Here is a 26,764-nt window from a genome sequence, read left to right as displayed (position 1 = left end):
TAACCAAGTGAGCTACAGCGCTAGCCCCACCCCAATATTTCAATATGGCAACTGTGATGGCTATTCCAAGGCATTGTAATGAAATATTAGCCATGGATAATACAAATCCAAGTAAGCAGACATCTGAAAGTCATACAGCTATTCTCATAGTGTTGCCATTGTGCACATCCTCCCTTCCTCCCTCTCATTTGCCTCTTTATATAAAATCCAATACAGTAATAATTTACTTAGGTAAGAGTATATATGATATATAAATGGTATAAATACTATATAATAATAAAATACAAGACAAAGCAAAAGCATATTAGAGGTATTCTTTTTCTAGTTGTGATAGTTTGTGTGTGTGTGTCCTCCAAAGTTCATGTTGACATTTGGTTGCCTTTGTGCTAGTGCTGGAAGATGAACTCCTTGGAGGGTATTGAGTCATTATTAGGATCAATGACTATTGTAAGAGGATGAGTTTGTCTTCCTTTATCTCTTTGCTCTTCTGGCTTCCACCATGTGATAGGAGGCCCTTCCATGATGCAGTAGGAGGCCCTTGCCTTCTACTTGTCTTTCTCTTCTCAGTTTCCAGAAATTCAGTTTGTAGCAGAGCAGTGACTAAGGCACACAAAGAAAACCCTTTTTTCAATAGAATAAGCCTACTCATAAAGTTACAGTTTTCAAAACAAAGAATATGCAGTCACAATAACTGGAATATTTTATCATTATGTGACATTCTTCTTTGGATTTGCTTTCAAAGTCCATTTATGAACCATGTAGGAAAATTACTTTCATGTTTTCATACTCCTGCCTCATATGTGTAGAAGGACGAATTTGATGTGTATGTGATCAGAGATTAAAGAGCATATAGTCTTAACAGTTGTAAGTTGTTCCTGTTGGTTTCATTTGTTTTTATAGAAATAGATTGGATTTGGAAGCTTACTATGAACAATGTGAAATGGCGAGGACTTAAGAAGCTTTCCTTAAGTCTTTAAACAGCTTAGAGCTTCCTGGTACAACTAAATGGTGCCCTCTATTAATCTCTAAATGAATCCCATTCTTCAGTGAAGCACTGCAATGAAGCACAGCAGGCCACCTATGTGCTTTGAGTTTTTAAAGGCCCAGTGTTAGCGCTAGGTACTGAAAGGCCCACAACTCCTGGAAAGGTACCACCACCCACCCAAGCTGACAGAAGCGGCAGGAGAAAGAGGCCTGGCTCACATCTCTCCAGGGTAGTGAGCTTCTCCACCTTGCCTTCCTGCCTGCGTAGTATATTGAGTTGCTGACCTGAGGAAGTGGCTTAATAAATGTTTTCTGAACTGACATAATTTATTCCTTGAAAGTTAATACTTGTGAACAGAAAAAGCTTTTTTCTTGGGTAAAATGTCTTCTATCTGCTTTCACAGATGGTAGATTTGGGAGAAAAGTTGGATATTGGAGAGATCTTCTGAAAAAGAAATAGGGTTGGTGGAAAGACACAAACTATTGTTTGATTTACTGAAAACCAAGTCTATTAGAGAGTATAAAATTTGAGATGTAATGCAGGTGAATGTGTGTGATGAGAAGCTAGTAATTGGAATAAGGGGATGGAACTTCCAGTCATTACTCTACTACATAAACTGCTAACAAATAATGTAGATCAAAGCTATGTAATAAAGGATTACAGTGATGAATTTTATGAGATTAAGCTGCATTTAATTTCCTTATGCATTTAAGATAAATAAACTGCTAATTAGAATATGCAAATAAGAGTTTCTGAAGCTTAAAAAATATTTCTTAGCACCTTACCCATAAATCTCATTCAGTAACTATTTTGTCATGTAATTGGGGAGTAACAGATTGATGAGCCAATCTAATTATGTGAAATTTACATGTGCGTGATATTTTATAATAAAGGACATGAACTAATGATAAAGTAGGGGAAAGCAGTTGCAACATTTATTACCATTATTAGTTGCAAATTTGACTTAGTTTGAAAGTACTTGGAGCTGTAGGAACTATAAGCCACCCCAAGCACTCTTCCACACATCTGGACCATAATTGTAGGGTAAGACTGAGCCCATCAGCAATTAGAGCAATTATTAGGACTCTTCCATTTACATCTCACACATCATCCCCAAGCACATATTTCTGGAATATTGCTGATCATCTAGAGACCCAGATAACAACTAATTGCCTCATTATGCAAAGTGGGGAAAGGTACTCATATTTCTTACATATTCAGTTCTATATTTCACACACACAGATGCCTGTTCTATGGCAGGCAACACATAAAAGCATATGACAAATATTCTTGTGCCCCATTAGGATTCTCTTCTGTTTTTGTTTGCTTGGTTGTTTGTTTGATAGAGAAAGCATCTTCATGAGACTGAAGGACAAAAAGGCAACTTTAAACTACTGTGATTAAAATACTTCCAAAGGGTTTATATACACCCAAGTGAAACAGCTCAAGGGCCAGCCAGGAAGATCATACTGTTTCATTGTTTGGCAAGATCCCAAACAGAATAAGAATTAGAACCCCATTGAAAATTGATTCAACTGAATGGTCTGAATGCCAAAAGTATTTTGGACATTCCTTTCCATGTAGTATCTAACATTTGCTGATGTATTCAGGTTACATATATTTTCTTCATAGAGTTTATCTATATTCTGTATTTTTGTCCAACATTTCCAAGAAAGACAAATGGAATTAGTCCCCATTTAAATAGGGAAAATATGAAACCTTGAAATATGTATACTATGATTTGTAATTAACAATGAATAAATGAAATGTAACCTTTCCAAAATATCCCCCATACTCTTTATGCTGGATTGATTGCCTGAACTAACAAAGAAATGCCTAAGAAAACCAGTGGTGTGGGCATTTTTAGCCCATTTAAGGAAAATATAACAGTACCAAGCCTTTCATATTAGGCTACTTTTATCTAATTTTCTTAAACCAATATCTTATAAAATTTAATTTAATTGTATCTGTATTATAAAGATACTGGTATCTACAATAACAGTTACCTTGTCTGTATTATATCAGCTTTCTCAGGGTAGTTTAAATAGACAAATACAAATTTGAGAAACCTAAGAGATACATAATTAATAAATCCGTTTTTGCATGAGAATTCTTAAAAGGAAGAACTCACAACTTGTTTGTATACATTCGAGCTTATTTTGAACATCCAATCAGCATGACAGCACAGTGGAATCCATCATTGTTCTGTGCTGTGACCTGAATTGTAACTGTCACTTCCTTCTCTTCTTTCTTGGTCTTCCTGACTGCCAAAATCCATGATACAATGGTGGTCTCTCAATTAATGTTAATGATTGACTAATTCTTAACATTTCAGTAAAGTTGGATCCAGATTTTAAAGGCACACATGAATTAAAAGCATAATTTTTTGCATTATGTGAAAGTTTCTCTAGCAATGAAAAATCAAAAGAGACCATAAAGATTCGGAATTCTTGAGAAAACTATGATTTTTATATTATCTGTTATGTAATCCTTTTCTACTGTAAGTAAAAGTGGAAGTAGATCATTCTATTTCTTTTTTTTTTTTAAGATTTATTTATTTGAAATACAGAGTTATAAAGAGAGGCAGAGCTGAGAGAAGAGAGAGAGAGAGAGAGGTCTTCAATCCAATTATTCACTCCCTGGATGACCACAATGGCCAGAGAGAGAGAGAGAGAGAGAGATCTTCAATCCAATTGTTCACTCCCTGGATGACCACAATGGCCAGAACTGAGCCAATCCAAAGCCAGGAGCCTCTTTTAGGTCCCCAATGTGGGTGCAGGGGCCCAAGGACTTGGGCCATCCTCCACTGCCTTCCCAGGGAGAGAGCTGGATTGGAAGTGGAGCAGCTGGGACTCAAACTGGCACCAATGTGGGATGCTGGCGCTGCAGGCTGGGGTTTTAACCCACTGCGCCACAGCACTGGCCCTGATCATTCTATTTCAGTTTTCATCACTTTAAGAAAAGGTAACAAAATTTTTCTACAAATTTGACAACTTTTTTGAAATATTTACCAAGTCTGGCATTTCAGAATAAAATATTACAAGAATTCCTGTTAGCCTCTAGTGTATGCTTATCGATATGTCTGTCTTCAATGTGATAAGGTTAATATTCCTATGTGCTTCACTTACGTATTATTGGTAGTATGCTTTATCACCACGAATTTTAAAGAGAAACAACAAAAAATCTTTCTCTTAAAATTATTAATGTTCCTAAAAAGGATGCTGAATTTTCAAAGACATACTATGTTTAAAAATACATGCAGGGCATGGTGTTTGGCTCAGTGGTTAAACTTCGGCTTGGGATACTTGCACCATGTCAGAGTGCCTGGACTGGAGTCTTGCCTCTGCTTCCAGTCTGGTTTCCTTCTAGTGACCGCGGCAGGAGGCAGGAGATAATGGCTCAAATCTTGGGTCTCTGCTACCCACCTGAGATACCCAGGTGGAGTTCCTGGTTCCTGACCCTGGCTGTTGCCAGCTAGTGGAGAGTGAACCAGCAGATGTTATGTCTCTCTGTTTCTCTGTCTCTTTGTCTATCTGCCTTTCAAGGAAAGCAATAAATTTAAAAAGCAGCTACTGCTTTGTGTCTTGACTTTTATACTTCTTAAAAGTCAGTTAGATAAATTGGACCCAATAGGAATTCTTTACTATTTGCAAACATAGCACTAAGATACACCTATTCCTGAATCACCTCCCAACTGATTAATGGATAAAGTAGAGTAGACCATCTTTTAAAAGTCTGGACAAGGGCCGCCATTGTGGAATAGCAGGTAAACCTTCCACTGCAATGCCGCCAGCCCATATGGGCACCAGTTCAAGTCCTAGCTGCTGTGATTCCGATCCAGCTCCCTGCTAATGATGCTGGGAAAGCAGAAGAATACCCAAGTCCCTGGGGTCCTGAACCCATGTGGGAGACCTGGGTGCAGTTCTGGCTCCTGTCTTAGGCCTGGCCCAGCTCCAGCTGATGAGGCCATTTGGGGAGTGAATCAGCAATGGAAAGATCTCTCTGTCTCTGTAATCTGACTTTTTGAACAATCACTGAAGGCCCTGGGATATTGCATGATCCTGAATCACTTTCTAAATTGCATTTGTTCTAGAAAGTTGAAATGTGAACTGCATTGTGTTCTAAGTTTTTAGAAATTGGTAATAGAAATATATGTAATATAGTATAATGCCAAAATATTTATCATTGGTGACAACTATGTTGCATGACAGTTTATCATCCTTGTTTTTATTATCTTAATTTAAAAAAAATTTAGCAGGGCACTATGTGATGTTTTGGCACATGTATACATTCCTGCCAACAATATGCAAAAGTGTCCTTTTCTTTACATCCTCATAAACACTGCTTATCGTTTTCTTTTCAATAATAGCTGATCTACCTGGAGTGGGTAACTGCTCATGGATTTGATCTACATTTCACTAATGATTAGTATCTTTTGTGTACCTGTAGATTATTTGTGTTTATTCCTTTGATAAGTATATTTTTAGGTCTACTGCCCATTTTTATATCTGATTGTTTGGTTTTTCTGCTATTGAGTTATCTGAGCCACCTACATATTCTGGATAGGAAAGCCTTCTCAGAGGTCTTGGTAACAAACACTTCCTCTCATCTGCATTTTGTCTCTTTACTCTGTTTCCCTTGCTGTGAATAAGTCCCCCCCACCATTTAAAAATTAAAATCCTATTTGTTTGTTTTTGCCTTTATTTCCTGTACCCATTCTAAGGCCCTAAAGCATTTCCTTATTTACTTATAGCAGTTTTCAGTCTTAGAGTTAGGTTTTTAAGCCATTTTGAGTTGATTTTTGTACATAGTGAGAGATTAGGGTTCCATTTTCAATCTTTTGTATGTGGATATTTGATTTCCCCAGCAAAATTTATTGAAAAGGCTATTCTTTTTCCAATGCATATTCTTAGCACATTTGTCAAAGATCAGTTGGCTATAAATGTAATAGTTGGGTTCCACTTGTATTTCCTTTTATTGGTCTCTGGATCTGTTTTTATGCCAATAGCATACTGTTTTAATTACTGTAGCTTTGTGGTATATTTTAAAGTCTGGTAGTAAACTGCCTCCTGCTTTATTTTCTTTGCTCCAGATTTATTTGACTGTATTAGGGGTCTTTTGTGGCTCCATACGCTATTTAGTAGTATTTTTCTAGTTATATGTAAAAAAATGCCATTAGAATTTTTTTAACTTTTATTTAATGAATATAAATTTCCAAAGTACAGCTTATGTATTACAATGGCTTCCCCCCACCCATAACTTCCCTCCCACTCGCAACCCTCCTCTTTCCCTCTCCCTCCCCCCTTCCATTCACATCAAGATTCATTTTCAATTCTCTTTATATACAGAAGATCAGTTTAGCATATATTAAGTAAAGATTTCAACAGTTTGCACCCACATAGAAACACAAAGTGAAATATACTGTTTGAGTACTAGTTATAGCATTAAATCTCAATGTACAGCACATTAAGGACAGAGATCCTACATGAAGAGTAAGTGCACAGTGACTCCTGTTGTTGACTTAACAAATTGACACTCTTGTTTATGGCCTCAGTAATCACCCTAGGCTCTTGTTGCCAAGGCTATGGAAGCCCCCTGAGTTCACCAACTCTGATCATATTTAGACAAGGTCGTAGTCAAAGTGGAAGTTCTCTCCTCCCTTCAGAGAAAGGTACCTCCTTCTTTGATGACCTGTTCCTTTCACTGGGATCTCACGGAGATCTTTCATGTAGGGTGTTTTTTTTTTTTTCCCCCAGAGTGTCTTGGCTTTCCATGCCTGAAATACTCTCATGGGCTTTTTAGCCAGATCCACGTGCCTTAAGGGCTGATTCTCAAGCCAGAGTGCTGTTTAGGACATCTGCCATTCTATGGGTCTGCTGTGTATCTCACTTCCCAAGTTGGATCATTCTCTCCCTTTTTTATTCTATCAGCTAGTATTTGCAGACACTAGTCTAGTTTATGTGCTCCCTTTGGCTCTTAGTCCTATCATTATGATCAATTGTGAACAGAAATTGATCACTGGGACTAGTGAGATGGCATTGGTACATGCCACCTTGATGGGATTGAATTGGAATCCCCTGGTATGTTTCTAACTCTGCCGTTTGAGGTAAGTCAGCTTGAGTATGTCCCAGATTGCACATCTCTTCCCTCTCTTATTCCCACTCTTATATTTAACAGCGATCACTTTTCAGTTAAGTTTCAGCACTTAAGAAGAATTGTGTATTGATTGCAGTATTCAACCAAAAGTATTAAATAGAACAAACAAAAAAGATACTAAGAGGGATAACATATTAAGCTGCTCATCAACAGTCAGGGTGAGGGCTGATCAAGTCACCGTTTCTCCTAGTGTTCATTTCACTTTAACAGGTTTCCTTTTTGGTGCTCAGTTAGTTGTCACCTATCAAGGAGAACAAGTGGTATTTGTCCCTTTGGAACTGGCTTGTTTCACTCAGCATAATGCTTTTCAGATTCCTAACATGGATCACCTTTCACTTAAAATTTAAACACCTAAGAATAATTGTGTGTTAATTACAGAGTTCAGCCAATAGTACTAGAACAAAAAAATACTAAAATGCCATTAGAAATTTGATAATATTGCATTGAATCTGTAAATAGCTTTGAGAAATATGCACATTTTCCTGATGTTGATTCAATCAATCAATAAATGAAGAATGACTTTCCATTTCTTTATGTCCAATTTCCTTCATCAAGAATTCATGGTTTTTATAGTAGAAATCTTTCACATATTTGGTTAAATTTATTCCTAGGTATTTTTAGTTTGTACTTTTAATAGAAATGGGATCATTTGCTTGGTTTCTTTTTCTGATAATTGACTATTGGTATATAACAATTCCCTTGATTTTTTTATGTTGACTTTGTATCCTGCAAGACTATTGAATGTGTTTATCAGCTCTAACATCTTTTTGCTGGAGTCTGGTTTTCTTTGTATAAAATCATGTGATCTGCATATGATGACAATTTGACACCCTCCTTTTCAGTTTGGATTCCCTTTATTTCTCTCTCTTGTCTAATTGTTCTGGATAAGACTTCCAGTATTAAGGTGAATAAAGTTAGGGAAGTAGGCAAGCTTGTCTTGTCCCACATCTTAAAGAGGGGCATCTAAGCTTTTCTGCATTCAACATGGTGTTAGCTGCTGACTTGCTATACATGGCCGTTGCCCGTGTATAGCGTGAGTGTTGAACTTTGTGGAATGCTCTTTCTGTACCTACTTGACCAGGGTTTTTTATTACAAAGAGATATTGGATTTCATGAAGTGCCTTTTCTGTATCCAGGATCATATGAGTTTTTTTTTTCTTTTTTGAATATTTTGTTTATTTATTTGAGAGGTAGAGTTATAGACAGTGAGAGGAAGAGAAAGAAAGGTCTTCCTTCTGTTGGTTCACTCCCCAAATGGCCACAACGGCTAGAGCTGGCCAGAGCTGCACTGATCCGAAGCCAGGAGATTCTTCCCAGTCTCCTATGTGGGTGCAGGGGTCCAAGGACTTGGGCCATCCTCTACTGCTTTCTCAGGCCATAGCAGAGAGCTGGATTGGAAGAGAAGCACCTGGGACTAGAACCGGCACCCATGTGGGATGCCGGTGCCACAGGCAGAGGATTAACCTACTGTGCCACGGTGCCAGCCCCAAGGTTTTTTTTTATCTCTGTTCTAATGATGTTGTATATCACATTTTTTATTTGCATATGTTGAACCATCCTCATATCACTGGAATCAGAGTATTTTTAATGTATTGTTGTAATCAATTTGGTGGTATTTTGAGGATTTTTACATACATGTTCATCAAAAATATTGGCTTGTAGCTTTCTTTTTTGTTGTGTCCTTTTCTGATTTTGATTTCAGGGTTATTTGGAAGAATTTCCTCCTCTTTAATATTTTTAAAATAATTTAAGAAGAATTTATGTTAATTCTTTAAATATTTTGTAGAATTCAGCAGTGAAGCCACCTGGTCCCAGGTTTCTCTTTGATGGGAAAATTTTTATTACTGATTCTGTCTTACTACTCTTTATTGGTTTGTTTAGGTATTCTGTTTCCTCATGATGAATTCTTGGCAAGGTTTATATGTATATGAACTTGACCATTTCTTCTAGGTTATAGAATTTGTTCTTAGAGTTCCTAGTAATCTCTAACAGTCTTTTGTACTTCTGTGGTGTCATTTATAATTTCTCCATGTTCATTTTAGATTCTATGTATTTGAATCATCTCTATTTTTTTCTTAGTCTAGATAGGAGTTTATCTACTTTGTTTATCTTTCAAAGACCTGGCTCTTTATTTCATTAATTTTTCTATCATTTTATTAGTCTCTTGTTTATTTGTGCTGTTAATTTTGGATCTGATTGGTTTTTATTTTCCTAGTTCTTTAGGTTGCAGCGATAAATTTTTATTTGATATCTTTTTGTTTTTGATAAAGATATTTATTGATATAAACTTCCCTCTTAATGTGGCTTTTGCTATATGATTTGATTTATTATTTCCATTATTTGTTCCTATGAAATATAAAATTTCCTCCTTTATTGCTTCTTTGATCCATTGGTCATTCATAAGGTGCTTAATTTCCTTCTGTCTGTGTAGTTTCCAAAGTATTTCTTATCATTGATTTCGAATTTTATTTTATTTTATGTGACAATTTGTTGAGACTTGTTTTGTGACCTACCACGTGATCTATCCTAGAGAACATTTCATATGCTGTTGAAAAAAATATGCATTCTGTGGCTGTTGGATGCAGAGTTCTATAGATATGTGTTAGGTCCAGTTGATCCCGTATGCAATTTAACTGTGCTGTATCTTTGGTGATTTTCTGAACAGACTATTTGTCCATTTTAGAAAGTGGGAAGTCCCCTACTATTATTTTATTGGAATCTGTCTATCCCTTTACCACTACTAATATTTTCTTTTTCTCTTTGGGTGCTCCATTATTGGTTGAATATATGTTTATAAGTGGTGTTTCCTCTTATTATGTCTTGATTGAACCTTTTATCATTATATTATGGCCTTCTTTGCCTCCTTTTTTACTGCTTTTGATTTAAATATATTTTATATGATAAAATTATGGCTACTACTATTTTATTAAAAAAGATTTTTTTGTGTGTGAGAAATAAGTTGTTCTCACTTTCAGTCCTTAGAGGTAAAGTGAGTTTCTTGTACACAGTTTTGGTTGGACATAATTTCTTTATCCATTTTGTTACTCCATGCCGTTTTTTTAAAGGTATATTTATTTATTTGAAAGGCAGAGTTAGAGAGGCAGAGAGTGAGAGTGAGTGAGAGAGAGAGAGAGAGATCTTTCATATGCTGGTTCAAAACTTTTGGCTATAACAAGCTATCTTGAAATGATAACAACTTAACATTAATTATAATATTAGAAAAATGGGCTGACATTGTGGCATAGCAAATAAAGCCACCGCCTAGGATACCAGCCTCCCACATGGATGCTGGTTTGAGGCCTGGCTGCTCCACATTAGATCCAGCTCCCTGCAAATATGCCTGGAAAAGAAGCAGAAGATGGCCCAAGTCCTTGGGTCCCTGCACCCACAGGGAAGACCTGGAAGAAGCTCCTGGCTCCTGGCTTCAGTCTGGCCCTTGCGACCATTTGGGGAGTAAACCAGCAGATGGAAGATCTCTCCCTCTCTCTCTCTCTCTCCTTCTCCCTCTCCCTCTCCCCCTCTCTCCTCCACCCCCTCTGTATCTTCCTCTCTATCTGTGTAACTCTGACTTTCAAATAAATAAATCTTTAAAAAAATAAAGTTACAGAAAGAGGCAAAAAACAAATCCTAATAAATGCTACATTTGTGCTCCACTCATCCCCACGTTTTAAATTTTTGCTGTTATATTTTACATTCTATAGAGTTGCTTAACATTTTAATTTAATAATTATATTTTTTAGACTTTATACTAAAGACATAAATGGTTTACACATCGTGTTTATAATATTGGAGCATTCTGACTTTATTTGTATAGCTACTCTTACCAGTGAATTTTTTACGTTCTAATATTTTCATCTTAGTTGTTGGTATATCTTTCTATTTTAATATCTTCCTTTATCTTTTCTTGTGTGACAGGTCTGGTGGTGATGACTCTTGCTTTTCTGGGAAGGTTTTTATAGCTCCCTCTTATAAGAAGGATAGTTTTTTCTGGGTATATCTTGTTTTGCTGGCTTTTTTTTCCTTCTCATCCTGCTCCCCTGGCCTGTAAGATTTCTGCTGAGAAGTTGGCAATCGAGTGAATGAGGACCTCTTTATGCATTGTTCACTTACTTTGTCTTAGAGGCTTGAATATTCTCTTTATGTTTAACCTTGGAGGGCTTGATTATACCATTTGTTGGGGTAGACTTGTGTGGATTGACTCTGACTCCTAACCTTTGACCTGCCTGTACCTGGATCTTCCTCTAGGTTTGTGATGGCTTCCATCATTATCTCTTTGAATATGCTTTCTGTCCCTTTGCCACGCTCAGGTCCCCCTTGAGCCCCCCAGATATTTCTCTCTTCATGGTCACCTAATATTCGCACTAGCTTTCTTCATTCCTTTTGATGTTCTTTTCCCCTTTTCTCCTCCCTCTGTGTGTTTTCAGACAGTTTGCTTTCAAGCTCACTGATTGTCCTGCCATTGGTTGCTTCTGTCACATCTTTAATTTCACTTGGTGTGCTTTTCACTTGAAGAATTTCTATATATTATATTTTTGTTACTTCCATCTCTATCAAATATTTCTGTTAAAATATTAAATGATTTTCTTAAATTTTGATAAGTTTCCTTAAAATAGCTATTTAGAAACCTTCATTTGAGCATTTGAAAGTTTTAATTCCTAAATGGTTGGATTCTGGCTCCTTATTTTGCTATTTAGGAGAGGTCCGGTTCTCTAGTAGTTCTTGGTACTTATGTCTGTACACAGCATCCTCTGCACCCTGAGGGATTAGTTATACTAATCTGGTCTCCTCTGTGGCCATTCTTATGGAAATCCTACACCCTCTGTGTGTTTTCTCTGAGTCTGAGGATATTTCTGCTATTTAGCACTAGCTAGCACTTTAAGTAAAACGTGTCCCAAGTCTGTTGTTGACATGTTTGCACTGACTCAAAGTCAAATTTTACCAGCTCTGGAATTGATATGTTGATTAGTATGAACTGGAGAAGTGCCTAAAAGGGGATAGTCTGGGTCTGTGGTACATTCAAACTCCTCCAGGAACCTCCTATGCCATCATGCTAGAGCAGACCTGGAGCCCACAGCTCTCCGAGACCAGCGCAACCCAAGGGCACCCTGCTGCTGTCTGTCTGCTGCTAACCTGGGCTCACTGCCCAGTGTTGGAGCTCCCAGTCCCTGGTGATGCTGGCTCGGGTCTAAGACAGCTCAGCTGGAACTGTGGGACTGTGCTTGGCACTGAAGCAGGTCCAGAGGCTCTGTCCACAGGCATTGGCATGGATACGAGCAGGTTAGGAACTGCCCAACGCTGTGATCTGCCAGCCCCGCGCTGATGTCCAAAAACAGTCCTGCGATTCTTTGTATTCTGCCCAAGATTGCAGGAGGGAGTGACAACAGCAGCTTTTCAGTTATGTATTGCTCTGTGCAACCTTCAGGGTGTGCGCCAGCCCCCATAATACACTCCAAAAGAAGTCTGGCTCTCCAGGGCACAGGTCTCTACCTGTGGGATAAGTCCAGAGACTCCGTCCACAGGTACTTGTCTATAGGGGCAAAACCCAGTAAGATCTGCCCAGCATTGGGCTTTACTAGCCCAGCACTGAGTCCCAAGAATTAGTTTGGCGACTCTTTCCTGTCTATTCAAGGTTGAAGGCAAGTGATAAAGGAATCCACCTGACCACCTGGACTGCACCTGGGCTGGTCACACCTGGGTCCCACAGTCACCAGGTCTTATAAATTCCCAGGGATGCCCAGCAGGCCTAGAGCTGTAGCAGTAACACATGACAACAAATTTAGCCCACCTGAGTGCAGGTTTCAACCTGATAATCGGCAGCTCTAGAAGCTCAAGCTGGGAGCACTGGCCTAGGGGTAGAATCCTCTGGGGTTTATCAGGTGCTGGGTTCTCTCTCCCCTGGTGGCTCAGTCCAGCTGGGGTTTTGTTTCCTGCAGGCAGTTGCTGAGAGGTGGCAGAGGCCACCAGGTACAGAGCCTCCAAATATGTAGTCTACAGGCGGAGTCCTGGAATTCTCAGTCTGACTGAAGCTTTCACAGTGGGCCTAGCAGTGGAACTCAGTTCCCTCTCTCTCCCAAGCAAGAGGCCTCAGTCTCCATGCCACACTCCCTGGAGCTAAGGGAGTGGAGATCCAGGCAACTCTTCCTGTTTTCTTCGATGTGGCTTTTCTTATTACTCTAGCAAAACAAGGCATTGGCTTCTCACCTAAGTTTCTATAACTTGTGAAGCTGACTTGTTACATGAATTGCTGTCAAATTGGTGTCTCTGTATGGAGGTATCCCTAGAGATTCTGACTCACCCACCATCTTTGTTCCCATCTCCATACTTATTTTACGCAAAAGGAAGATTTGGATAAACTAGCTATTGATGGGAGCTACTATACATTATTGTTTTCAAGTCGCAACTTAACACTAAGTCTTGGAGTCAGTACCAATTTAATTCACCTTAACTGCTGCTCATTGAAGATTCTGGATTTATGGAGGTTTATAGATCATTTTCTTTTCATGTGACTTTGAGAAACACATTCATGAAGACATCTTTATATAGAAGACATCTATGGAATCTGATTAAGTTTATGTTCTTGTATGATGATCTGAAATATCATTTCTTCACATCCTATTTTACCTGTCATTGTCATTTCAAAAATCTATTTCCTCTTGCATAAAACCACAGGATTTAAAACTATAAAAGCAAGCACAGCAAATGAGGAAATTTTCCCTTGGGTCTATTTGCCATATGCTTTTAAACAAAACTTTTGATATCAGCTATTAGCATTCCTGAACATGAATATAGACTTTTGTTTTGCTTTGTTTTACCACCTGGATAAGGGAAATTAGTTTGGGGAGTTCCTTTTAAATCCTAATACTTTGCTGAAAAATCATTTTTATCCTGCACAGTATTGAGTCTTGCCACAGTCTTAAGAATGGAAGAGTTTCCAAAAAAACCAGTGGATTTGACTCCCTGTGGAAATATAATTCCAAATTTTGGAAAGATTTAGAAATGTGTGATTTTTCCAGGCATCTGTTCTTAATCATAAGTAAAATACAGTTCAAACCCAACAGAAGTAAATCTCCAAATCAGATCCGAGCAATGGTTACTTCGTTCTTTTATGCCTTCAACAATGAGTGTGTGTTATGTGTTTTCTCTGTTTCAGTCATGTTCTTGGCACATCACATAAAGCAGTGGGCAAAACAAATGAAAGATTATTGCCTTCTGAAGTTGATATTCTGTAGGATGAGATAAACAAGGAAATAGAAATAAACACGTAAATACATACACAAATACATAAATAATATAGCACCAAATTTGGCAGCACTGCCATAGAAAATATCATGAAAGAGAAATAGTACCTGAAAGATCAGGTCTAGAAGGTTAGAATCTGAACAAAAATCTAAAGGTTATGAGAATGCAAAGTATAAGAATATCTGATGGAAGATCGCAGAAGCCCTGAAGTTAGCAAATATAAAACCCTAATGCTGGAACATGGCTTGAAAACATAATAGGACAAATAGCTTGGGCCCTCTGAACCAGTAGGAGAAACTGAGTATGTAAGGTGATGGTAGGGCAGACTTACTGGTCCTTGCATGCAATTAACAGTGCACTGGCATTAAGTGAGACTGTAATTATGGAGGCTTTTTAGCAGGCTAATACAATGTTTAAAAATATATGTTAGCTTTAGCTGTTTTACCCAAGTGAAGAAGCATAGGTATCAGGAGACTGTTCACTATTACAGGATGAAATGATGATGTGTCATCTTTTCTTTTTTGAAAGCAGAGAGACAAATGGAGACAGATCTCCCACCCACTGGTTCATTCCCCAAATGCCTGCAAGAGCCAGAGCTGAGCCAGGCCAGAGCCAGGAGCTTGGAACTCAGTTTAGGTCTTCTATAATGGTAGCAAGTTCCCAACTACTTGCTGGTCCTTCCAGGGTGTGCCATATTAGGAAGCTAACATTGAAAGCAGAGCTGGACCTTGAACTCAGGCACTCTCAATATGAAATGTGGGTGTCCCAAGCAGCAGTTTAAAATATGTGCCATACATCTGCCTCAGATGACTGAGTCTTGGATCTAGTGATCATTGTATGGATGGGGAGGTAGCTAGCAAGGAGACCTGAGATTGCCAGATCCTCTCTGCAGTTCTGTCTGCACTACCCAACCTCCCCATCTCCCAAGTGGTGGGAAACCACAGATTCTGTGGTCTTCCTGTTTAGAACCAATGCCAGCTAAATATAAACAACACGGCTACCAGCTGTGACCTTGCACTCATTATAAGGTGAATATAATAAAATTACCACAGCTCATACACCTGCACCCATCATGCACCTGATGACTGACATTTGCGAGATTTCCAAAAAAGGACAAGGACATGGGCAGTATTCAGGCACCATCCCAAATTCCATCCCCTCTGAATATTCAATCAAGCCCTGCCTAAGACCCTACCCTTGTTGCCTTCAGATCTACTAAAGGGATGGCCCTCAAGATCCTGGAGTGCCACTCTGTCTTCAGTGTGCCCATATTCTTCTTAAGTGTGTGTTTTCACTTTGCATGAAAATAAATCTTGCTTCCATGCTGACCTTTACCTCTGTCTCATCTTTGAATTCCTTTTTGTGTTGGAGAAAAGAAGCTGCACTCAGTCACCCTGAAACAGTTGTGTTATACATTGTGAGGCCTGGTGGATTCCGGATGCATTCAGAAAAAAGCTAATAGGCTTTTTTGCGTGATTTAGTTATGAAATGTGAGAGGAATGATGAGTTGAAGATAACTTCAAGGTGTTTGACTTGAGGAAGGTTGTAGTTAACATTACTAAGATACAGAATGTTGTAAAAAAGGGTCTGGTGCTCTATCAGTTATCATCCCTAAAAGGAAATCTGTAGAAGTGAAATTGACACTTTGAGAAGCAATGACTTCAACAGCTCTCGTCTTGACTGTTGAGGAATAGTTTTCTTTTTTCTCCTCTTCCTGCTATTTGTTGAACTCTGCTTAACATACAGTTAATCATATGTGTTTAAAGTCAATTGAAAATAGATCTCAGTTAGAAAGGGTTTGGTGTTTGGACGTGGTACAAGTTTGAGATTCAAAACATATACCCAAGTGGTGAGACTGATTACAGAATTGCATACCTAGGTCTGGATTGCAGAGAAGAGGTCTAGAATAGAGATGTATTTTCAGTATGGAATTGGCATTTAAATCTGTGAATCTAAATAAGGTCACTAATAAAGTATTGCAGATAAAGGGAGATGTTTAGATACTGGTTCCTGGAATATACAAGGTTTATAGTTTGCAATGATAAGAAAAACCTGAAAAGAAGACAAGGAAAAAAATGACCAGTTCAGTAGAAACAAAAAAAAAACTGAAGTCTTTGAGTTGTCCCAAAAAAAGGTTAATGTTTCTAGTGAATTGTGCAGCGAAATTATAAATTTAATACTTTCAAAAGACTTTAGGAGGAAAAGAATTAACAATTGAGAGGAATTTCACTTACCAGGAAATCAGGAGAATAAGACAGTAGTTAGGAGAATATAAGGCAAAGAAAAACTTTATAAATTTTTAAGCATGAATGTATTTATTTGAAAGGCAAAGTTTCAGAGAGAGGGACAGGGAGAAAGGAGAATGAGAGAGAATCTTCCACCCATTAGTTTACTTCTCAAATGGCCTAACAGCAGAGACTGGGGCAGACAGAAGTCAGGAGCCTGGAACTCCATCTGGACCTCCCATGGGGGTGGCAGGGGCCCAAGCAGGGGCCATCTTCAGCTGCTGCTTTCTCAAAACCTTAGCAGAGAGCTGGATTGTATGTAGAACTACCGGGTCCTGAACCAGCGCCCATATGAGAGTCTGACATTGCAGGAGACAGCTTAAAATGCTGTACAGCACCACTACCCCCAAGTTTTATAATTTTAAAAGTTGGATGAAACCACATTACTTTTGACAGAATTAACCAGTAAAGGGAAAAATAAACGATGATATATGAAAAAGAAGAATTTGTGGAGAACTGACCTGGATGATACAAAACATTATGGAAGATAGCACCCAAAAGGGATGTGTTGCCTTATGTGAATGCTAGTATACCTGATCCTAAGTGATAAGAGAGGACTACAAGTTCCTTCAAAAGTCAGTTAATTGATGTTGCAATGAAAACTTTGAAATATTTCTTCTGATTCTTTTGTTTTCTCAGTTGAATAAGAAAGTGGGAATAATCAAGTGTAGATACCTAGGAAGGAAAAGCTATGCAGTAGTCATCAAGTGGAGAACAATGTGTAGATTCCGCGACTGTAGCAGGGTGGCCCCGGCAGCAACAACGGCTCACGTGAGCTCAGTGGCCATGAAGCTCATTCTTCATACTGCTGTTTTTTAACAGTCATATCAAAACAAAAGAAAAGCAGAGGACTTGCATCCAAGTAAATGAATGAATTATTGGAGAGGAGGACAGTAAGAGTGTGAGGAATAGAGAAAGCAAGTGTGGAAAGGTCAATGGATTTGCAAGCGCTAATGCTAATGTTGGAATACTAGTAAAGTGAACACTCATCTTCCCTATGAGAACTTCCATATTTAGAAGTTAACATCCGTGTATTCAAATGTTAGGATACACTGTGGCATTTTTATTCTCCACTGAACATTGTTCTCTTCCATTCATGTTATGGCACATTTTGCAGGGGGAGCGTTCTTATGTTGGGGAATTTTCATAGCCATGAATGTTCCATATATAGTCCATGCAGGCAGAAGCTGTGTTTCACTGTAGAAAGAATGTGCTAAGTTGTAGTGGGAAATAATAAGGCTACATGGTATGCCTCCATTTATTTTCTATCTCTCTCTACCTTTTCATATTTTTCCTCTTTCTAAAAATCTCTTCTTACCATTTGACCTGTGAAATTCCTGGGAAGGTTGATTTTTCTGTTTGTTTCTGAAGATAGATCAAATTGGGTAATTGCAGGGGATCAATAATAAAATAATAAAACGTCTACAATCCAAAAGGGCGATCTAATTTTTCAAAAGGGAAACCTCTGCCCGAGACACTGTCATTCCATATGGGTCCAGTTTTCTGTCCTGGCTGCTGCACTTTAAATCCAGCTCCCTGCAAATGCACCTGGGAAAGCAGTGGAAGATGGCTCAAGTACATGGAGACCTACCAGCCATGTGAGAGACCCAGATGGAGTTCCAGCCTCCTGGCTTTGACCTGGCTCAGTCTAGCTGTTATGGCCATTTGGGGAGTAAACCAGCAAATGAAAGATCTTTCTCTCTCTGTCTGTTCCTCTCTTCCTCCCTCTCCCTCTCCCTCTCCCTCTCCCTCTCTCTCTCCCTCCCTCTCCCTCTCCCTCTCCCTCTCCCTCTCCCTCTCCCTCCCTCTCCCTCCTTCTCTCTCTCTCTCTCTCCCGTCTCTCTCCCTCTCTCTCTCCCTCTCTCTCCCTCTCTCTACCTCTCTCTTTCACTTTATGCTACTCCCAAAACTCATCCTTTCAAATAAATAAATAAATCTTTAAAAATAAGACACTCATATTCCACATTGGAGTGCTTGAGTTCAATTCCCAGCTAACTTGGGCTTCTCACTCCAGCTTCCCATGAATGCAGACCCTGAGAGTCAATGGTGATAGTGCAAGTAATTGGGTCCCTGCTGTCCTTGTGGAAGATCTAAATTGTGTTCCCAGCTCCTGGCTGTGGCTCCAGCCCACCTGCAACTGTTGTGGGGGTTTGGAGCGTGAACAAGTAAATGGGACCTCCACCATCCTGCCTGTCTTTCTCTTTCTCTGCAACTCAAATAAAAAAGAGCAAATCAAAATCCAAAATAGAAAAACACGCCAAACATCAGAACCCCTAACACACTCCAAGACCTTAGAAGAGTGCATGTAGTGGAATAGCTGTACTTCCTTTGCTTTTGCCTTTTCATCTCTTTATCCCTCCCACACTAAGCCTCACAGTTCACATGTTCGCCTCTCTCCTGAATGTGACAGCTCAGTCCCCAGCACGGCCTATCAGGTCACAAGCCATAACTGACCATTTTTGTTTGCTTCTTACATTCTGTTTGCCTGGCAGAAGCTTCTCCTGTAACATAATTTTTATCCTAAAAAGAGGAATGGGAGGAGAGGAGGATGGAGATGTCAGTCTAAGACTGTGCGAGGGAGCACACCAGTGAGCCCAGCCTAGCATCATGTTGGATGAGAATCTTCAGGAACTGATGGGGACCATGTGAGTGTCTGTGGGTATGCTACACTTCATGGAAGAGAGCAAGTTGTACAGGATGATAACCTCACAGAATTCTGTGAATGGTTGCGTGTTGTAGTTGCTTTGGCCCACTTACAGCAGTTACTAGAACAGTAATAAGTGTCTGTGTTGTCTGACTTAAACAAAGATGTGTTTTAAATTTTCTAATATACGGCCCATGCCACAGCTCACTAGACTAATCCTCCGCCTTGCGGTGCCGGCACACCGGGTTCTAGTCCTGGTCAGGGGGCCGGATTCTGTCCCGGTTGCCCCTCTTCCAGGCCAGCTCTCTGCTGTGGCCAGGGAGTGCAGTGGAGGATGGCCCAAGTGCTTGGGCCCTGCATCCCATGGGAGACCAGGAGAAGCACCTGGCTCCTGCCATCGGATCAGCGCGGTGCGCTGGCCGCGGCGGCCATTGGAGGGTTAACCAATGGCAAAAGGAGGACCTTTCTCTCTCTCTCTCTCACTGTCTACTCTGCCTGTCAAAAAAAATTTTTTTTCTACTATAAACATCTCGATATTTTGAAATTTTATTGATTTTCCACACATAAAAAAAATTCAAAGTGCACAGTGCTGGAAATGTTGTAAGAAACAATTATTCCTCCTATTTAGCTAAATTTTCCACCATTAACTGCCTGATTTCAGGCTCCTTGATCTTATTCAATCATTGCAGGAGGAGCAGAACTGGAATCAAACATGATTCCTGCAGTGTTGTAGGACGTTCATTTTCTGTGATTTGAAAGCAAACGATTCACAATCACTTTGATCTACCTCTACTATAATTAAGGAAAGCATCCTCTTCTTCCCGTCTCACATTTTTCTGTGTACATGTCTGTCCTGCTTCTCCTCCTCTGCAGTCACTTGTTTTAATCCTCATTTGCCACTGCTTTCCAGCCGATGATTAAAACAGGTACCAAAATATATTTTGTGCTAAACGTCTTATTCTGAGTGACGAAAGAAGAAGTAAAGAATACATCCTTCAGCTCTGCAGGTGTGGAAATCTATAGGAAGGTAGTGTGGCAAGATAAAAGGAGTGTGATGGGGCCAGTGTTGTGGCACAGCAAGTTAAGCCACAGCTTGCAATGTCAGAAACACATCATGCCAATTTGTGTCCCAGTTGCTCTGCTTCTGACCCAACTCCCTGCCAGTATGCTTGAGAACAAACCTGGTAATGGCCTAACTCTTTGGGCTCCTGATGGAGTTCCTTGCTCTTGGCTTCAGCCTGGCCCAGCCCCACTGATTGGGGCCATTTGGGCAGTGAACAAGCAAATGGAAGCTCTCTCATGCGTGCTCTTTCTCTCTCTCTAACAAATAAAATAAATCTTAAAAGGACTATAATTACAAAATTTTGTATTCATAGGATAAGCACAATTAAAGATAGGTGAGACTATTGAAGAAGGTAAATTTTCCAAAAAGGGTCAGAATTTGAATAAGGGAACATTCACAGAAAGAATCAAGTTTCCAACTGGAGGAGAGGACAGCATGCAGGAGAGCAGGACTTGTCCGTGATAATTTGCCCTTCCTCTTACTTAAGCGATATTTTTGCTTTCAACCAAAATAAGTGCTCAGGCATGCCTAGTGACTGATGCAAATACCTTTTTTTTTTTTCTTTTGGTCATATGACATACGGAACCAAAGTATGGGATCCAGCTGATGCAGAATATCTCTAATTTCCTCTTCCTTCCTCCCCTTCTTTCTGTCACCAGAGGGTTTTTCAAAGAAACTGATGGCACCACTTTTCCAGATTTACGGGATGGATTCTACATCCTTAGTACGATCTACATCTAGATCTAGGTCTTAGTCTTCTTCATCATGTGGGCCTTTCAGTAGCCCTGCTTTTCTCTACTAGTTGTTCTCCATCTCTAAAAGGGATCCTTCACCACCTGCCAGGAAAACCCCCTGGTATTTCAAGATTCAGTCCAGATGCCTGCTCTATGAATTCTTCCCTCAGTCAGAATACATGAATCCTTTTGCTGCTTCTTTAAAACTGAGCATGCTCCTTTCTTATTTTACCCACACAATAGGTTTCCTTTTTATTAGAAGCGATATTGGTATTGTTGTTTTGCAAAGGTATATTCTATTGGGTAAAGCAAATGATTGTATCACTGGCATGAGGAAATGACATCTTTGGTATAAGAGATGCAAGTTTAAAATTTTAAAGACTTTTCTTCAATGCTGAATGCTTGGAAATGTCTGTATCATTCAGGATCCTATTAGCAAATATACATATTCCTGCTTTGTCAGCTGGAAATGCCTAGACACCATGATAACCCATCAGCAATTGTCACTCCTAACACCCAGATTGTGGTCTCTAAGAACCTTGTTCACCAAAAGGAGCCAGACATTTTTGGAGGAAAGGCTGACTGTAGAACTGGGGCAGGAAATATATGCATATTTGGACTTCAGTGTATTGTTTATACCAGAGCTAGTTACCAAAAGCAAAGGGAGTCATATCATGAAACCCAGTAGGGAACCCCAAGGGATCTCTTCAGTGGCTGCAAATGAATCAATTTTAGCATCAAAAGGAATATTGACTGGAACTCGTGGAAATGCATAATATATAAAACTCATGAGCTCATAGTGATACTTAGAAATTATAGAGATGCAAAAACAATACCATTCACAAGTTACTAGTAGTGGAGAAAGCTAGCTCCTTACTCTGGAAATTTGGCAATCAAAGGGAAATGTGTGAATATTAATCCTTACTGTTAAAGAGAAAGGCAATGACTCTAACTGATAAGGGAAATTTCATCCTTACAGCAGAATTAAAGGTAAGGGATGTAGAAGGAAGGATAGAATCAGGAAATCATCATTTTAAAACTTCTAGTTGGTAGAAGTGAAAAAGACACTATGAGAAACAATGACTTGATCAGCCCTTGTCCTGACTGTCGAGGAACAACTTACTATTTTATTCCTTTTAGTATTTTTTTTTGTTCTACTTAATACCATTGGTTGAACTCTTTAATCAACACACAATTATTCTTAGGTGTTTAAATTTAACTGAAAAGTGATCTCTGTTAGATATAAGAGTGGGAATAAGAGAGGGAGGAGATGTTCAGTTCAGCACATGCTCACTTGGACTTACCTCTAATGATGGAGCTAGAAACATGCCAGGGGATTCCAATTCAATCCCATCAAGGTGGCATGTACCATGCCATCTTACTAGTCAAAGTGATCAGTTTAAGCTCATAACTGATCATAGTGGTAAGATTGAGTGTCAAAGGGATCACACAAACAAGACTAGTGTCTGCTAATACTAGATGATAGAATCAAAAAGGGAGAGAACAATCCATCATGGGAAGCGGGATACACAGCAGACTCATAGAATGGCAGATGCCCTAATCAGCACTCTGGCTTCAGAATCAGCCCTTAAAGTATTCAGATCTGGCTAAAAAGCCCATGAAACTTTCTCAGGCGTGGAAAGCCAAGACACTGTGGAAAAAAAAATGACCTAAATGAAAGATCTCTGTAAGTGAGATCCTAGTAGAAAAAACGGGGCCATCAAATAAGGAAGTACCTTGCTCTGAAGGGAGGAGAGAACTTCCACTTTGATTATGGCCCTGTCTAAATAAGGTCGGAGTTTGTGAACTCAAGAGGCTTCCATAGACTTGGCAGCTCATGACAAGAGCCTAGGGTGATTACTGATATCATAAATAAGAATGTCAATTGTTAAAGCAACAATGGGAATCACTGTGTACTTAATACCCATGTAGGATCTCTGTAATGTGTTGTACTATACAAATTAATGGTAAAACTAGTACTCAAACAGTACTTTATACTTTGTGTATCTGTGTAGGAGCAAATTGTTGAAATATTTACTTAGTATATACTAAGTTGATCTTCTGTATATAAAGATAATTGAAAATGAATCTTGCTAGTTCTGTGGCTTACTTGGTTAATCCTCTGCCTGTGGCGCCGGCATCCCATATGGGCTCCAGGTTCTAGTCCTGTTGCTCCTCTTCCAGTCCAGCTCTCTGCTGTGGCCCAGGAAGGCAGTGGAGAATGGCCCGAGTGCTTGGGCTCCTGTACTCATGTGGGAGACCAGGAAGAGGCACCTGGCTCCTGGCTTCTGATCAGTGCAGCGTGCTGGCCATAGCGGCCGTTTCGGGGGTGGGGGGGTGAACCAACAAAGGGAAGACCTTTCTCTCGTCTCTCTCACTGTCTAACTCTGCCTGTCTAATAAAAAAGAAAATGAATCTTGTTGAAGAATGCGATGGGAGAGTGGGAGATGGGATGGTTGTGGGTGGGAGGAAGGTTATGGGGGGAAAAGCCGCTATAATCCAAAAGTTGGACTTTCAAATTTTATATTTATTAAATAAAAATTAAAAAAATTAAAAAAACTTTCTAGTTGAATAAATAATTATGACACAAATTATTAATGACATCCAAACACCAAAAACAAGTTTAATTGAAAATTTACTGTGGCTCTGGTAGGCTATTGCCTATTGGATCCACTCATCAAGCTTAGCTTAGTCAACCTAAACAGGCTCCTTTCATTTTGTTCTGTTTATGTGTAGCTTCCACGCTACTTTCAAGAGAGCCTTGAAAACAGGAATTGTTCACATCAATATATATTGATGTATATGTTACTGAGCAAGGCTTATGTTTCAGACATTGTACCTGATATTTGAGACAGTGCTGACAAAAATCAGATATGGACACCTCCTTCCTGAAAGTTATCAAATAATATAAAACAGATATTCATCAAATTCTCATGCAATTAATCAGTCAGTATATCATAAAGAGAAATAACAGAGTCAAATGAAAACATAGAGCAAGAAAATCTGATCACTTCTGGACTGTTTGCATAGTAGGCAGCACTGGGTATCAGACCTTATTCAGTCTGCAGATTTGAATATGTATATATACTTTTCTTTTGTTAAATTGGAATCTTTTATAAAGCATTTCAATTTTTTTATTGGTCAATCTTACACATTGCAATAATTATCTACTTTGGATCACATTAAGTTTTAACTGAATCTTTTGACTCAATTAAGTTGTGTTTGCACAATAATATTTATAGTTGATTTTATATTTATAAATGATTTTTGTTTATATGTGTAATGCATTTGTTATCTACTGTGTCTCCCTCCTATTTTTCTCAAGATTTGAATAGTTATGTTGTCATGTATGTTTTTTTAAGAAATTATCTTTATACAGTAGTGTGCTCATAACTGGCTGTCCAAGTCCATTTCCAAAATGAATGTTGATTGACAGTTTGGTTTATATTAATGAGTAAAACAAAAGGTAAGATGAATTCTGGAGCTTCACGTGTTTATCAGCGATGTGAGTGAATTACTTATTTAACCAGATCAGAGTCTTGAATTCTGGAAGACTGGTTTCTCAATTTCTTGTGCAATTCAAAATGTAATGGCTATAGACATCTTTAAGTTTGATCATTAGTAACATTTTTTATTGAAGTCTTAAGTTTCATAGTCAAGAAACCAGTTAACTCAGAATCTTAATTTGCAGCATCTGTTTCTGTAGTGCAAATAATCCTGCCATGATTTATTTCAAACTCACAGTCTATTCTCACAGAGATCAGGTGGAGAAAAATGGCATACCATGATGTGGGATTTCCACTGTGCACTGGAAATAGGCACAAATAGGCTCGAGACAATACAATACTAACATGTCATAAAATAATTTAAAAATCCTAACTTCTGAATACTTCTTGCTGCATTCTTATGTAGTTTATTTAATTCTAAATGTATATAGTTATTTTAATAAATTACGTGCTTTAGAGCACATTTCAGATCATAGCATGTTTGAGCAGAAACTATAAGTTTTTTTACACCCCATCCCACACATGCACAACCTCCCCCACTATCAATCTCCCACATCAGAGAGGTTACACTTGATTACATTTGTTACAATTGATGGGTGTACATTGAATCATCATTATCAGTCCATGCGCATAGGTTATATTAGGGTTCATTCTTGGTGGTGCATATTCCATGGGTTTTGACAAATGTATAACAATACACATCTACACAGAATATTTTCACTGCCCTAAACATCTCTTTGCTCTGCCTATAAATACCTCCATTCCCCACCCCCTGGCAACAACTAATATTGTAACTATCTCCTGGTTTTGAATTTCCAGAATGTCGTATAATTGAAATCATAGAGTATGCAGCCTTTTCAAATTGGCTTCTTTCATTTAATAATATGCATTTAAGTCTCTTCTGTGTCTTTTCATGACTTGATAGCTCATCCTTTTAGCACTGAATGATACTCTGTTATCGGAATCTGCCAGATTATTTTGACACCTACCTACTGACTTAGTCCATTTTCTGTTGCTATGACAAGACACCTGTGAATGGCAAATTTATACAGAAAGGATGTACATTTAGCTCACAGTTCTGCAAGTCAAAGAGAATAGTGCTAGCATCTTCTTAGCTTCTGGTGAGGATTTTTTTTTTTTTTTTAAAGATTTATTTATTTGAAAGGCAGAGTTACAGAGAGAGGCAGAGGCAGAGGCAGAGGCAGAGAGAGGTCTTCCATCCGCTGGTTCACTCTCCAAATGGCTGCAACAGACAGAGCTGGGCCGATCTGCAGCCAGGATCCGGGAGCTTCTTCTGTGTCTCATATGTGGGTGCAAAGGCCCAGGACCTGGGCCATCTTCTGCTGCTTTCCCAGGCCATAGCAGGGAGCTGGGTTGGAAGTGGACTCCTTTATGACCAGTTCATGAAGAAATGTGAAGATGGCTCCTGGAAACGTTTGCCTTCATATAAATATACAAAGTTTGTGGAAGAACAAACGCCAAAGGCTCAGATCTTCACAAGAAGCCTTGAGGAAGGCCTGGGCTTCGAATATGTGATGTTCCATAATGAAGCTGAGAAAAGAGTAGTTTGTGTTTTCCAAGGAGGTCCTCATCTGCAAGGAAACTATGGATACGTTCATGGAGGTGCCATTGCAACCATGATTGATATTACAGCTGGTACATGTACAGTTTTAACTGGAGGATATGCCATGACTGCCAATCTAAACATCAATTTTAGAAGACCTATCCCCCTTTGTTCTGTTGTTGTGATAAACAGCCAAATTGATAAAATTGAAGGAAGGAAATATTTTATTTCCTGTGATATTCGGAGTGTTGATGAGAAGACGCTTTACTCAGAGGCCACGAGCTTATTTATAAAGCTGGATCCTAACAAAGCCTGAAATAAAAGATCTTCTGGTGGGGGCTGGCATTGTGGCATAGAAGGTAGAGCTGCTGCCTGCAGTGTCAGCATCCTATATGGGCACCGATTCGAGTTCTGGTGAGGATTTAATGCTGCATCAACTCATGGTGAAAAAGCAGAAGGGGAAGTGAGTGAGTGCAAAGAGGCACACTCAAGTAGGAGGTACATCTACAGGAGAGAGACAGAGAGGGACCTTCGAACAACTCTACCTTGGGGTAATTCAGTCCCACGAGACTAACAACACTCAAGTGA

At 39.1% G+C, this 26,764-nt stretch overlaps 1 protein-coding gene and 1 pseudogene across 1 annotated transcript in view; both read left to right on the top strand.

The window, feature by feature from the left end:
• Positions 1–26,764, top strand: part of CNTNAP2 (contactin associated protein 2) — a 2,149,916-nt gene that overhangs the window by 1,628,644 nt on the left and 494,508 nt on the right. The window lies entirely within an intron of this gene.
• LOC103348628 (acyl-coenzyme A thioesterase THEM4 pseudogene) lies at positions 22,049–26,585 on the top strand (annotated as a pseudogene).

The sequence above is a fragment of the Oryctolagus cuniculus genome, chromosome 3 (genome assembly GCF_051225735.1).
Source record: "Oryctolagus cuniculus isolate XC-2025 breed Fujian yellow rabbit chromosome 3, ASM5122573v1, whole genome shotgun sequence".
Taxonomy (NCBI): domain Eukaryota; kingdom Metazoa; phylum Chordata; class Mammalia; order Lagomorpha; family Leporidae; genus Oryctolagus; species Oryctolagus cuniculus.
This window is presented reverse-complemented; position numbering and strand designations above follow the sequence as displayed.